Source organism: Triticum urartu, chromosome 3, assembly GCF_003073215.2.
Source record: "Triticum urartu cultivar G1812 chromosome 3, Tu2.1, whole genome shotgun sequence".
Taxonomy (NCBI): Eukaryota; Viridiplantae; Streptophyta; class Magnoliopsida; order Poales; family Poaceae; genus Triticum; species Triticum urartu.
The window spans coordinates 713,798,816-713,813,179 of record NC_053024.1 but is presented as its reverse complement, the minus strand read 5'-3'; the positions used below and the strand labels follow the sequence as shown (position 1 = coordinate 713,813,179).

General features: G+C 43.4%; 2 pseudogenes; both read right to left on the bottom strand.

Moving 5' to 3' along the window:
- Positions 1–381: 381 nt before the first annotated feature.
- LOC125549358 lies at positions 382–3,406 on the bottom strand (annotated as a pseudogene).
- A 152-nt stretch (positions 3,407–3,558) lies between these two features.
- On the bottom strand, positions 3,559–4,455 carry LOC125547268 (annotated as a pseudogene).
- Between the last annotated feature and the right edge of the window lie 9,909 nt (positions 4,456–14,364).

Genomic DNA, 14,364 nt, shown 5'->3' with positions numbered 1-14,364 from the left:
CTCTTCGCAATTCAGAATGGTTGTGGAAAAGTACAGGTAGCTTCAGATGCATAACGACTTTGAAAGGGATAAAGACCGAACACTAGAACAAGGTCAAACACACTTGACTTGGTCCAACGCTTCAGCAACTAATCGTAAGCTTTACTCAACAGGTGCACCTTACATTTTGTAACTTATTTTTTAACCATCAAACTGAACCCGTCAAATCGGAAAAACTGACCGAAACTAGAGTTATAGTACAAGATAAAATAACAGAATAGCATGGCTGTGTATTTCTAATATTGATAGAATTGATTAATCAGTCAGTGAACAATGGTGTAGTATCAAAAAATCATACCTTGAGCAGCTAATGAAACTCAGCGAGATGTTCAGGAGAACTGGTAAATGATACTAGTGAAACTATTCCATCATCATATGCCCATCGAATTCCTCTGTTTCAAATATTGATTGTGGATAGGATGTGAATCGTACTGATGAATTCAATATGGGCTGCCTCTTCGTGAAGAAAGCTTTCGGCGAGGAGGATATCACAGTGGTATCTAGCTCTGGCCTAAAGGATGCCGAGCAAATTCCTGATGACTTAAAAGACGCCAACAATGACAAGGAACTGCTTTCATCGTCCCACTCGAGATTATCCCACCATGTTTGCTCCCCTCTTATCCTCTTCAGTTTACCAATTTTCCCCAAAGGTAGTTTCTTAATCTTCGGGCAAGCAAACACATCAATATATTCCAGAGAAGGAAAATCCAATTCAGAATTACATAAGCTATTCAAGCTTTGCAACGAATTCAATTGCAAAATTCTCAGTTGCCGAAATGCCTGAATCGGAGTTTCATATGTTCCTTCCGTGACAATAGCATTCTGTATATCAACTAACTGCTTCATTTTATCACAGCAAGACACATTCAAATGCTCCAGATATGGTAAATTTAAAATGCAGGACAGGTCTACCAATTGATAGGTTCTCCCCACTGTAAGGACACGAAGGTTTTGAAGATGGTCCATACTAATCTTCTCAAGTCGAGGAAGATCCCAAAAGGTCAGGAACTCCAGCCTCGAAAGATGGTCTCCATGACATTTTGTCTTTTTCATAATGCAGAAGTCCTCTAAATCAGAACAGCCCATTACATTCAGAACAAAGATACTTTCCGTTAAAGTGACAGTAAGAGATCTCTCTCCATTCAATTCATATAAACCAAGGCATCTCAAGTGGACTCCAGGTACGTCAAAAAGCCTCTGCAGAGTACTCACTTTCTTTGCCGTTATTCCTAGACTTAAGCAAGATAATTCTTCGACTCTAAACTCATCATAATCCATGTGGTTTGCTGAATCAAAATCTGCTTCGCGGCCGGCATACCTGCTACCATATAGGTTTAAAACTTCTAGCATTGACAAATTTGTAAAAACACTAAAGGGTATCTTCTCCAAGAAATCCATATAGCTCATGTCCAAGAACTTCAACTTTCTTAATAGCCCAATAGCTATAGGCAATAATCTAATGTGTGTTTGCTTCAGTGTGAGATACTGGAGTTCAACCAGCATGCCAATTTGTTCTGGAAGTTCCTTGATGGGAACCCAGGACAAATCCAAGTAGGTCACAGATGACATGCTCTCTAAAGAAGAACGTGGTATGACCTTGAGCCGAAAATTCTGTTGTAGTGACAGAAACTGGAGGTTTGGACAGTTCAAGGCCCGAGGAAGTTCGGTGATGTAATTGCACATTAGAGATATCTTTATGCCTCTAAATGTTTCGATGTCCCTATTAGAAATGTTATAAAGTCCTACCCCGGCTTGAACAAACCATTTCATGTGCTCTTTACTGCAATCAGAAGATATCCACAGTGACATGTCCCGGATAATGTCATGTACTCTCACCTCACTATCTTCCAAGTAGCCGGTTTCCAGCAAGCACACATCCTTCAAGTACTCAATAATGGAGTAACCCTTGTTGTATCCTTCCTCCATGGTATCATACTATGTCAAACCCATCCCCATCCAACAGTCTATGAGTTCAACTTTCCAAATTGAGTAATCTTCAGGCCACAAAGAACAACATAAGAAGCATTCTTTGATCTGTTTATTCTGCAGATAATCATAACTTATCTTTAACCTATTGTATAGGTGGCTAACATTCCCCATATTTGGGATCTCATGAATGCGAGACTTCTTCAGAAATGACAAAGCAAGTGCCCATTCATGATAAGACTTCTTTGAAGACATTGCACGGCCGATAGTTATGAGAGCAAGGGGCAAGCCCCCACATTCTTCTGCAACTACATGTGCTAACTTTTCGATCCTAGGATCTGAATTAATGGTTTCTTCTGTTGCTTTTTCTTTGAACAATTTCCAAGCTTTTTCTTGGTCCAAGCATTCCAGGAAAACCCTGTTGTGAGCATCCGTATTTGCACAAACACTCTCATATCGTGTTGCCAGAACTACCTTCTGTTTATTCAGGCCACTAGGATATGGAATACCAGCTTCTGCTAGACCCAAATAATTCCATAAATCATCTAGCAGGAGCAAGAACTTCTTCTGCCTTAAGAAACTTAACATGACTGAAGCCCGTGTTTCAATGCTGGAGCCTGGTTTCAGGAAGAGACCAATCTTTTCAGAGATGTCTGCTTGGAGCTGCCCTATTCCACACGCCTTAGACGCCACAACATATATAACAAGGTCGTATCCATAGTCTTCTTCAATCACACCCAAAAAGTGATTGTTGATTTTCCTGAGCAGAGTGGTCTTACCAACTCCTCCCATTCCCCATATCCCTACAATTCCAACTCTGTCATCTTTGAGGTACTGGAGGACTCTGCTTAAGTTACAGTCTGTTTCTTGTACTGAAGGCACGGTGGGCATTTCTTGCACGCAACATGGTGGAACCTCAATCGACACCTGCTTGAAGGATCCCTTTTCATGCAACATCTCAGCTTCCTTGAGTTTCTTCGCAGCCTGCACGCCGGTTTCATAATTTGACCAATAACTGAAAGACTGGGCACTTCTCTTCCTCTGCCCGTGTTTCATCTCATTCACTTCACTTTCTATTGCTGCCACCTTTTCTAGCCATTCTGTAACTTCAGGTTACATGTTTCTTGCTTCCTTTCGGAGTTCATAAGACGGATTTGGATTTCTTGCTTCCTGGCTTCTACTCCCTCCATTCCAAATTACTTGTTTTAGATTTGTCTAGATACGGAGGTATCTACCACTAAAATGAGTCTAGATACATCCGTATCTAGACAAATTCAAGACAAGTAATTCGGAACGGAGGGAGTAGATTCCTTATAGTGCTGTCCAGCTTGCCAATATTTTCTTCCTTTTCTATTAAGTATCTCATACGTGTAATCACAGGATTCCATAAGTGGGATGCCAAAGTACCTGTTACGAAATCAATGAGCATAAAAACAGCCATGTTTTCACCAGCTGATGATCCTTATGTTGGCAACAACATAAAGAAATGTGAACTACAAAGCCCGTCAAGCGTCAAGACTAGAACCTGCAGGTGAGATTGCGATCAGATCAATGAACTCTACTAATCACACACGTTCAGTAGAAAATAACATATCAATCAGCTGAAACTTCGCAGTATGCACCGGTGACCCAGCCCTTGTGTTCCTGCTACGCAGAGATTACATAAACAGTGAGGTAAATCACACAATACTCTGTGCTATTCGGTTTTTTCTCCTTCTAACTAATGGTAAAAAAACACTCATATATTCAAATGGAACTACTTCTATTCACAAAAAAAAAGGAACTACTTCAATTTTCGTGTAGAAGTGACTCGACCTGGAATATAAGCTGACATAAGAAATTACTACTTGTTTCTCTCATAAGAATGTTCAAATTTAATTGAGTAGGCATACGACTGTTCGAGTTTCTCATATGGAGATAGTACAGTTGGAAACAAGACTGACACAGATTGAGGAAAAAACGCATACACATGGCAAGAAAAAACGCATACACACTTCTGCTCGATACTTATGACGACGCCGATACTTCTCGGCATGCCGTCCGCCGCCATGCTGCTGCTCAGGTCCGGCCACCTGCGTCGGAAACGCTTTGTGTGCCTCGCACCTCTCGGACTGGCATCCCGCTTGACCGCCGCAGGAGGTGAGCTGCATTAGCACCATCGACGCGCGCATCCGGCTGCCCGAGATCACGCTCTGCTACGCCAGGCCCGCATCCTCTTCCTCCCAGCGAGCGGCGGCCATGCCCCATGCGGACGTTGTTCCTGATGAGCATCTCCAGCATGTCGGGGCTGCTGGACGACGGCGGCGGCGAGATCTCGTCGTCTCTGAGCTCTGCCGTACGCCGTTGCGGCCGAGATGGCTTGGGGCTCCGATGCCGGCCGCGTTTCTCGCTGGTCTGCGTGGTCGCAGCCGCCACCCGGTACTGGCCGAGGTCGAAGGAGCTCCAGTTCTTGCGTCGGCCACGGGCCCTACTAATGGTCGTTGTGGGCATCTTCTTCTCGTTCCGGCCTGGCATCTGGAGGTGGAGAAGGACGAGGATGAGCCGACGGAGGCGTCGCGCGAGTAGCCCGGCACGGGGAGGAGTCGGAGCAGCTCGGAGCCCTTGAGCACGTACGCGGCACTGCTGGCGGGGTGCATGGGGTCGTCGACGGTGAGGTCGTGCCAGACGTAGACCAGCAGTAGACATCCGCCATGCCGGCGCCCCGGAGCACAGTCAGCCTAGTCAGCGAGAAGAGCACGGTCTGGGCCCAAACCACTCAAAATCAAGTCTAAAACCACCTTAGGGGGAAATTGATCCGGTTTTAAATATTTGAGAGGCTGATTGATCCGGTATTAGAGTTGAGGGGGAAATTGGTCCATCAGAAAGGATTTCGGGGGGAAAACAATACTTTCCTCTTCTAAAATAGTAAAATTGTAGCTCGGGCTTCTAGAATGAGCCAGGGAGGGGGCCACTTATTTCCACACACCATAAGCCTAAAAAAAACCGGCCCTCGGGCTTGCAATTATACCCTAGTTTTTTATTTTTAAAAATAAAATGAAAACAAACAAAATGAAGTTGAAATAATAGTGTTTTAGCACAGAATGATACTGGTTTCCCATTTCCATCTTCATGGTGCTCACTATTTTGTTTCTTGAGACTTGAGAGGCATGCCACATGCATGCATGTCAGTGTCCTATTTATTCCACTTGGCCACTATCTTATTTTCTCTCTTGCATTAGGTAAGTTCTAAATGAATATGCCTAAAAAGGACTCTAACACCTAACTTGCACTACCGAGGGTGTTTGTACACTTGGCGGAGCATTATTCTTGAGAGAGATCTTTTGCGACAAGGTTTAATCTGGAGGATAGGCTATCGGAAAAAGGTCAACATATATCATGATAGTTGGATCTCAAGAGCTGGCTGTTGATACCTCGAAGAAGGATCACATCAACACTAAGAGACTTGTGATGACAACGTTGATCAAGACAAGTCATCTCCTACAAGACAAACGCTTGCCTTTCTAACAATTAGTTTACTTCCTCAAACATATTGTCAACACCCTTCAACTCCCTATTCAAAATCTTGAGGTGATGAATAGGGACGATAAGGTGCCGAAAAAATCTTCAAGTGAGCAAGTTGAATTAGTAGGACGATATGATGTTGGGCTTGGATCCACCCACTTTAATCTAATCCGTGTTTCTTCCACAACCTCTTCATTGCTACTGTATAAAAATTATATAACGGTGTATAAACATAGTATAAATATAAATAAATGAAATATGCTCTAATAGTAGTGGTGTGGGCTAAGGACACGCGCTACTGCTATTTAGTAGTAGTGCGGGCCAAACTCAACACTACTGCTAACACCAGTAGCGGTAGCGCAGGGTCCATGGGATCTTTGGCTTCCTCTCCATGATACTCGATGTGGTTTATTGTTTGATAAAGGATTTAAAGGCATTAACTGATTAAAAGTGAAACGTGTATTCACGTTCTCATATCCGAGTCATATTTCAGATCAATGTTTTATAACTAGCTACAAACTTAGATAACATTTCTTTTTGACTGACACCATCTATTTGAGGACGGATGTAGTAACTTGCTCTAACTTTGCCATGTCTTGATGTCCTTAATTCCAAGCCAATGTGCAATATACCTTTTTATATTGGTACTGTCGGATCCGCCGCGGGGTGGCCTTGAGCCGACCGGCGGCGCGTGGAGGGACTGATGAGGAGACGTCAGATCTCCACCGGTTTACCGACGTCAGCATTCGTCTTTGTGGCGAGACTCCGCTCGGTTCCATCCAACTGCGAGAACTGGACGACGTGGCTTTCGGTGAAAATCGCGCCTGACTGCGGTCATGGCGGACGATGGCGGCGTCTCGGACGTCGTTCCTTTCTCAAGGCATCGTCGTTGCAGGTCACGTCAACCTGGTCGGAAGGTTCTGGGAGAAACCCTAGACCTGGATATACCGGATCGGACAATGACGACTTTTTGATGTCGTTCTCCTTCCTGGGGGCATCATTTTGGAGCAAGTGTTGGCTGGAGGGGACAAGAGGAGGAGCGGCGTGGTATCTGACACGTCGACAACAGCGGGTCTCAACGGCATGGAGCAGCGGAGTGTCGCCGGTGGGCATGTGATGATGGACGAGCGCAGGATGGTGGCGTTGCCTGGCGTCGTGATGGCATCGACGACAACTAGACCGGGCAAGGTTAATGCAACAGTACAACACTAAAGATGGATTGGTGGCAGGTGGCTGCGGCGGCCTCATACCCGGTAGGCGTCCTGGTTGAGGAGTGCACCGGACTGGTGGGTGACCCATACCCGGCAGGCGTCCTGGTTGAGGAGTGCGCCGGACTGGTGGGTGACCCATACCCGGCAGGCGTCCTGGTTGGAATCTCAGGTCTTAGATGTTAGGTTTGGCTGCGAGGTCTGTTTGGCATTAGGCCCAGATTTTCAGCGCCCCTTCATCAATTGGATATGCGTAGCGACAGTTGTTGCCTAGACGGTGGCTATAGTCTTACTGTTGTATGATTTTGCAAGATCTTATGTGAATAATTAATAAAATGGCCGCACGTATCGCCCAGATGCAGATGCCGGGGGTCTTCCTCCTTTTCTTAAATAAAAAATATATTGGTACTGTTGCCCGGTGTCAAGCTGAGTACTAGATCAAATTAAGTAGAATATTCATATTAGCATCTTAATCTTAAAAATTCCATTGCAAAAGCATATGTAACTTCAAACCTGATCATTAGATTTGATATATTGTATTAGCCCGTACCCGGCTTAGTAAGTTTCTACCAAATTGCACTATAAGTTTTCTGATACTCTTATATATATTGGCCATTAATTCCTCTACTTAGCTTCAAACATTTTAGAGGATCTATCTAATTTGCTTATATCTACCAAATATACATGAAGTGGTCTAATATGACATGTTTATTTTCAAAAGTATATTAACACCAGGGTGCTCTTATTCAACAATTAAGCATAGATATAAATATATGTTCCTAGGTCCTGGTTCCCACACGGCCACACCCATATATGCGTATCCACTTTACCTCGTCACGCCTATCACTTGGATTCACACACCATCGATCGGTAACGTGAGCGTGGGTGGAATTAAGTTACTCTCTGACGGTGACATGCGGAATAGACTTCGAGGGTAGTCTTGGCTGATTGATGTGTCATTCATACCATTTTTGTTCATTCATACATACAGTATGTTCCTGGCTCCTCGAGTCCTGGTTCCCACACATCCACACGACCACACTCATATGACCATATATGCATATACGTACGGAAATTGCTCATGTGAGCCTGAGCTGCAGTGATCCTGGAATCTATACCGCTACTTCATCTCGCGATCGGTGTGACCAGAGGTATTTGTACAGGTATAAGGCCCACACGTCAAATGTCATTCAATCAACCCTGTCGGGTATTGACGTATCGTTATGACGGGACAGAATGAGATACACGAAGTGGGCCGTCTCAGCCAAGATTCTGGTCGTCTACTCAAAAGGCACACCTTGCACTTCGTAGATACCGTCAAACAAACAAAAATGACGATGAAGCTAGAGTCATCAAAAGATAAAAGAACATAGCAGCGTGACTGCATATGGCTAATATTGAAAAAATTGATCGACCTATGCTGTAGTATAAAAGTGGCATACCTTGAGCAGCTATTGAAAGGCAATGTGTTGCTCTGGAGAAGTACTGAGAGATGATATTGGTGAAACTATTCCATCGTCATATGCCCATCAAACCCCTCTGTTTCAAAAAATGATTGTGGATATGATGTGAACCATATTGATGAATTCAATATGGGCCGCATCTTGGTGAAGAAAGCTTTCGGCGAGGAGGATATCACTGCAGTATCTAACTCTGGCCTAAAGGACGTCGAGCAAATTTCTGATGATTTAAAAAACAGCAACAGTGACAAGGAACTGCTTTCGTCGTCCCACTCGAGATTATCCCACCATGTTTGCTTCCCTCTGATCCTCTTCAGTTTACCCATTTGACCAAAAGGTAGTTTCTTCATCTTCGGGCAAGCAAACACATCAATGTATTCCAAAGAAGGAAAATCCAATTTAGGATTATTTACATAATCTGCCCAAGCTTCGCAATGAATTTAACTGCAAAATTCTTAGTTGACGAAATCCCTGAATAGGTATTTCATATCTTTCTTCCAAGTTAATAACATTCTCTAGATCAACTAAATGCTTCATTTTATCGCACCAAGACACATTCAAATGCTCCAGATATGGCAGTTTTAAAATGAAGGACAGGTCTACCAATTGATAAGTTCTCCCCACAGTAAGCTCACGAAGGTTCTGAAAATGTCCCATGCTAATCTTCTCAAGTCCAGGAAGATCCCAAAAGGTGAGAAACTCCAGCCTCGAAAGGCGTTCTCCATAACTCTGTGGCTTGTTAACAATGCATAAGTTCTTCAAATCAGAACAGCCCATTACATTCAGAATAACGATACTTTCCGGTAAATTAAGAGCAAGAGACCTCTCTCCATTCAATTCATACAAACCAAGGCATCTCAAGTGGATTCCAGGTATTCCAAAAAGCCTCTGCAGGGTACTCACTTTTTTTGTTGTTATTCCCAGAACTTTTAGTTCTGTAGTTAATCCCGATAACTCTTTGATTAAGTGTAACATGGCACATTGCGTTTGGGTGCGCTTGAGTATGAAGACTTGGTGGAAGTAATGATGAAGAACAGAGAACCTGATGCGAAGCGATTAATATTTTCTCTCATGGAGGACTTACCACGTGCAGATTTCATCAAGCAACTTGTGACACTTTGGGCAATTTGGCACACATGCAGAAAGGCTCTACATGACCAAATATTTCAGGGGCCTTTGGTCATGAGCGGTTTTGTCAAAAGGTATATAATAGAACTTGAGTTCAGTAAACCGAAGAAACAGTTGGGACAGCCTCATGTAGCTCCTGTTCAATTTATTTAATGATCAATAGAGTGGAGTGTGTTCAGATTAAAAAACGCAGATTAATAGTACTATGGGTGAACAGCGAGCGAGGGTCTGCTTGTAATTAATAAAGGAAAGAAACCAAATGTCCATTATTTTGGGTTCAGAACTCATTTGATATGGGTGAACAGTAAAATTTTAAAAAAATACTAGTCAAATTCAACAAAATTCTATTTTTTCATGGGATATATTTTAGTGCATGAGGTCCATGCCAAATTTCAGAGTATTTGGACATAGGAGCAACTCTTAGGAAAAAAGAAAGAAATCGGTCACGAAAGTGCATGAACAGTAAACTTTTTCACAGACCCAATTTTGTATTTTTTTTTCGCAGAGAGCTGGTCAGATATCAAAATGAGCTGAAGTTTGGCACGAACTTCCAAGTAAAAAAAATCGATTTTTTTGCATTTTTCTAACATTTCCTTTTATTTTATTGTTCATGCGCAGGAGCATATGAGCTCAGGAGGCGTTTAGCCACTAAAAAACATATTTTATCCTATTTTGTTATTTATATTTTTTTCTTATTATAGGTAGTTTTCATTCATTCTTAAATAGGATGAAAATCTTATTTATTTTAAGAAGTGAATATTTTAAGAAAAAAAGTAAGTTCTGAATAGTTTTAAGATTTCCAGAATTTCAGAAGTTTTGAACATTTTTTAAACCTGAATATGTAAAAGAAAATCTGAACAAATTAGAAATATGTGATTATATTAATACATGAATATTTTGGAAAGTTGGACGTTTTTACAATTTTTTTATTTTTTCTTAAATTTGTTAAGAAACAAATAAGACAAATCTATACCTATTAATAAATGGAGGATTGTTTATGCCCACTCCTCGTGCCATTTGTAGAAAACTGGTTGATATTTCTGCTAATCAACCGACTATCCAGTTTTAAGTGAGACAGAGAAAATGTTTTCTTTTATGCTGAAATCGCCCTTCGGTTCATGGTAATCAACCAGTAGTACAGTTTTAAATGACGTTTCACTTTTGTAGAAAATTCAATGTTGTTTCTGCTAATTAACCCTCATCCATATCAATTGCTTTTAAAAAATATCTTTTAAATCTTAACTCCAATTTTAACATGATATATATGAAACTTGATTACAAAAATGTGTATAATTTGAATATGATGCTATTCTACTTGTTAAACATTTTTATATGCTATTTATGATGCAACCTTAATCAACAGCGCACGATCCGTCTTTCTTTCGTACCAACGCTTGTCAGCAAAAGCTCACACAAAAAAGCAGATTGCTAATCTTATGGATGGAGAGAGAGAGAGAGAGAGACACCTTAGGATTTATCACATATTAAAACATGTTGTGGTTGTGTCAGCATAGAGGTCACCATCGGCGAGGGTGCAAACGAGGATAAGCGGCAACAAAATTAAATACCATGTTGAAATAAAGGACGTGGACATGTTGAGGTCTTAAGTCGTGATTATTGGGTTATGGGTGTGAAGTTTTTTTCTCTTGTTACAATGCACGGGCTCTTTTTTGCTACTAAAACGATAATGAAAATAACAAAAAGGAAATAAACCAGAACCGAACAAAAAAGCATATGTGTTTACAAAACCCACTTCAATCAAAGTGGTAAGCGGGATGCCATGCATGCGGCAGGTCACGAGTTCGAGAACTCCCCACCCCGGGCGCAGTTCGCCCCTAGTAGCAGTTCCAGAGAACGTTTCCATAAAACCAACATGGCACTCGCCTTGAACCAAGATCTATGCCGCGTGATCGGACCACAAACAGGGCATTCGCTAGAGTTTGCCCCCCAGCGAATGGTCGTTGGATAACATTCTCTTAGATAAATGGATATCGGTATAATGCGACAACTAATGAGAATAAGTAAAAAGCCTGGCCAAATCTTCTACCTCTAGGAGACAGCTAATGAGAATAAAGAAAAATAATCTGGGTAATTAAATGTACTACCTTGATCACTCACAAAAAAATAATCTGGGTAATAAATGAGAATAAGTACTACCTTGAGGAGACAGCTAATGAGAATATTAATGTGGACAAATCTGTTTGGTCTTGCCACAATTGAGTGTGTAAATAATAAATGCAATAGAAATCCGTATATATGGAATTTATGTGAAAAATCAGGATTATCTTGAGAAAATTTAGTTATTAAAACTAGATTTTGTAGAGGCCTATATAAGGATGCCATTACATATGCTACCTCGCACCCAAATCCAAACGAGAGAGAATACACAAACAAGAGCACAGACGTATGGAGGGGAAAACTACTCTATGTTTCCTCACGGTGCTTCTGCTGCTAGGAAATTGTGCTGATGCTGGTATTTGCTCGTTGCCTCTCCCTCTTGTCTCTCTTTAGGTGTTCTCTGTTTTTGCCAAGCCAAATAGCAGCGCTAATTTTAGAGTTCTGACAGAAAAGCGCATCAAAACATCTTGATATACTCACAGTTTCAAGTGGAAACAAATCATGCAGTTACAAGCAAAACAAGCATGAACTTTTTGTATCCGTATTTTACCATTTTCTCACAAAGATGCGTATTGTTATTGGTGAAATTGCTATTTTCACACTGGCTTATTTTTTAATTTGCAAAGAAGAACGTGCAACTGCAACTGCACGTATTTCCCCAAGCAACTTTGGGATTTCTTTGAAAATACTGTAATGTGGAAATGTGTTTCCACCGTCTGTTGTAGCTCAGTTTCAAAATGTACGTGCTGATAGAATATGCTAAGTATACGTTACATAAATAAAATAACAGACTGTTTGTATCTTCCTTCAAGGCCTTAACTTATTTGGTCTTCGTGAGATGTCCCCACACACACATATATATGTATATATGTATGTATCTATATATGTATGTACAGAAACATTTGACGACTAATTTTTTGTTTCCTTTCAGAGACCTGCAAAGAGCACCGTGCTAACAAGGGCGCAGCGTGCATAAATGAAGGTTGTTGGGCAGACTGCGCCAGAGACTACCATGGACATTATGTCAAGAATGCTTATTGTACTGGCGTTTACCCCTTCACAAAAGTCTATTGTGTCTGCGACGTCTGTGAAGAGTAGGAGACAATGCAGCATCGCATTACGGGGTCCATTTACACAGAGGATTCTTGAAGTTTGGCAATAATAAATTTTGTCTGTGTAAACGTGTGAACATGATTACTGCCTAGCTAGTTAATTTGTAACGTGGTTGTTTTTGCATGAACACCATCATGTTTTATTCACAGATTCCGTGTGCCTTCATCCACAGACAAGAAACCTGGAAACAAGTTTGGCTTTTAACATTAAGAAGCTACTAACCGTTCGAAAATTCGATTCTGAGCCCAAGCTCAGATGGTCCCGATATCTCTCCCGTTCGCTCGCTTGCGGATCAGCGCCCGCGGAACAACTCCGCGGGTACCGCCCCCCCACACCCAATTCTCCCAAGATAATCGCTGGCATCCAACGCCGCCCCCAGTTGAATCAGTTGATATTCCTGTTGTCCACTCGTCAGGTTCGAGCATTAGTCCACCACATCAGTAGCTTATATGTTGAACTGAGATATAGGAAACCATACGCACCTCTAACACATTCTCCATTGGACAACCATTGTCGCCATGCCTCTTCGTTACAGCACTCGCCTCCTCACAGAACTCGCTGGGCACCATGATACTACTTGTTGCCAAATTTGCTCGCTCTCCACCTCTTGAGGCTGCCCACGAAGCAGGACCAGCACCTCTTATTCTTCAGATCGACGCGTCGGCGTCTAAGCAGCCTAAGTGCGCAGCCGACTTCATCAGCATCAAAAAAATCTTCAGCCAGCCTGAAGATACACCATGCCAGTCATGTTGTATGTCCTGGCCAACGTTTGAGTGCATATGCCAGAGATAAGCAAATTCCACAATCCAGGGACCTCTTAAACACTAACACATAATCGAGCTACAAATGTCCTACAGCTTTAAAAATGACAGGTTTTTGCAAATTAAAAACCAAGTACCACAATTGCTGGTTGAGAAAGACACAACATGACGGTTGCAGAGGCATAGCCCAGAGCTAATTCAGTTCACTCTTGCTGCATGTGTTCCGCCGATGTCCTTCCATCCCCACAGTTCTTACACTTCCTCCCTTCCTGGGCTTTTTGGAGGCGACGCCGTGCTCCGGACAGGTGGTTCTTTTGTGTCCTTGTCTCCGACCAATGCTGCAGAATCCTGCGTACGGCGCTTTCTCACGATTGTTCTATTAATTGGCCGCCCCATGGTGGCGCGAGCCCTTGCAGTGCGTTCACACCGGCCAAACTCCACTACTCCTAAAAGCATCTTCAACAGCGGTGCTAAAAGACGCGCGCGGTAAACTGTCGCTTTAGCGCATGGGGATGTTTTCGCGCGCTCTAACGAAGATGGGAAACTAATGTGCGCGGGAAACGATTGCACGCTCGCGGGAGAAAGCGGGTAGCCGCGCGCTAGATTTGGCGCACCGCTTCCGGCGCGCCTATAAATTGTGGCGCTCGCCACGCGGCCTCCACACTGCCACGCGCGCTCTTCCCGCTGCCTCTGCCACTTCCTCTGTCGCTTGCTCGCCGCTTCCTCGCGCCTCCACCGCCACGCCACCATGCCGCCGCGCCGCCGGGGATCGTCGGGCTACCGCGGTGTCCGCGAGCGCCCCTTCGGCACCTACTACGTGCAGATCCGCTCTGGCGACGTCCGCCTCGGCCCCGGCACCTTTGAGACCGCACGAGGCCGCTTGCGCGTACGACGCGGCGGCGTGGTACCTAGAGAGACCTCGCGGGCAGATGAACCTCCACGACGTTTACACTCGCGAGCAGGCGCAGGCTGTCGCCCCTCCGCCTCGTCTTATCACGGATCAGGAACGTGAGGAGCACCGTCAGCGGCAGCGCCGCCTCCTCATCGCCGAGGAGGACGAGCGAGCCATGCCGGAGTGGCGCCGGCGCCACCCGGAGGACGTCGCCAACG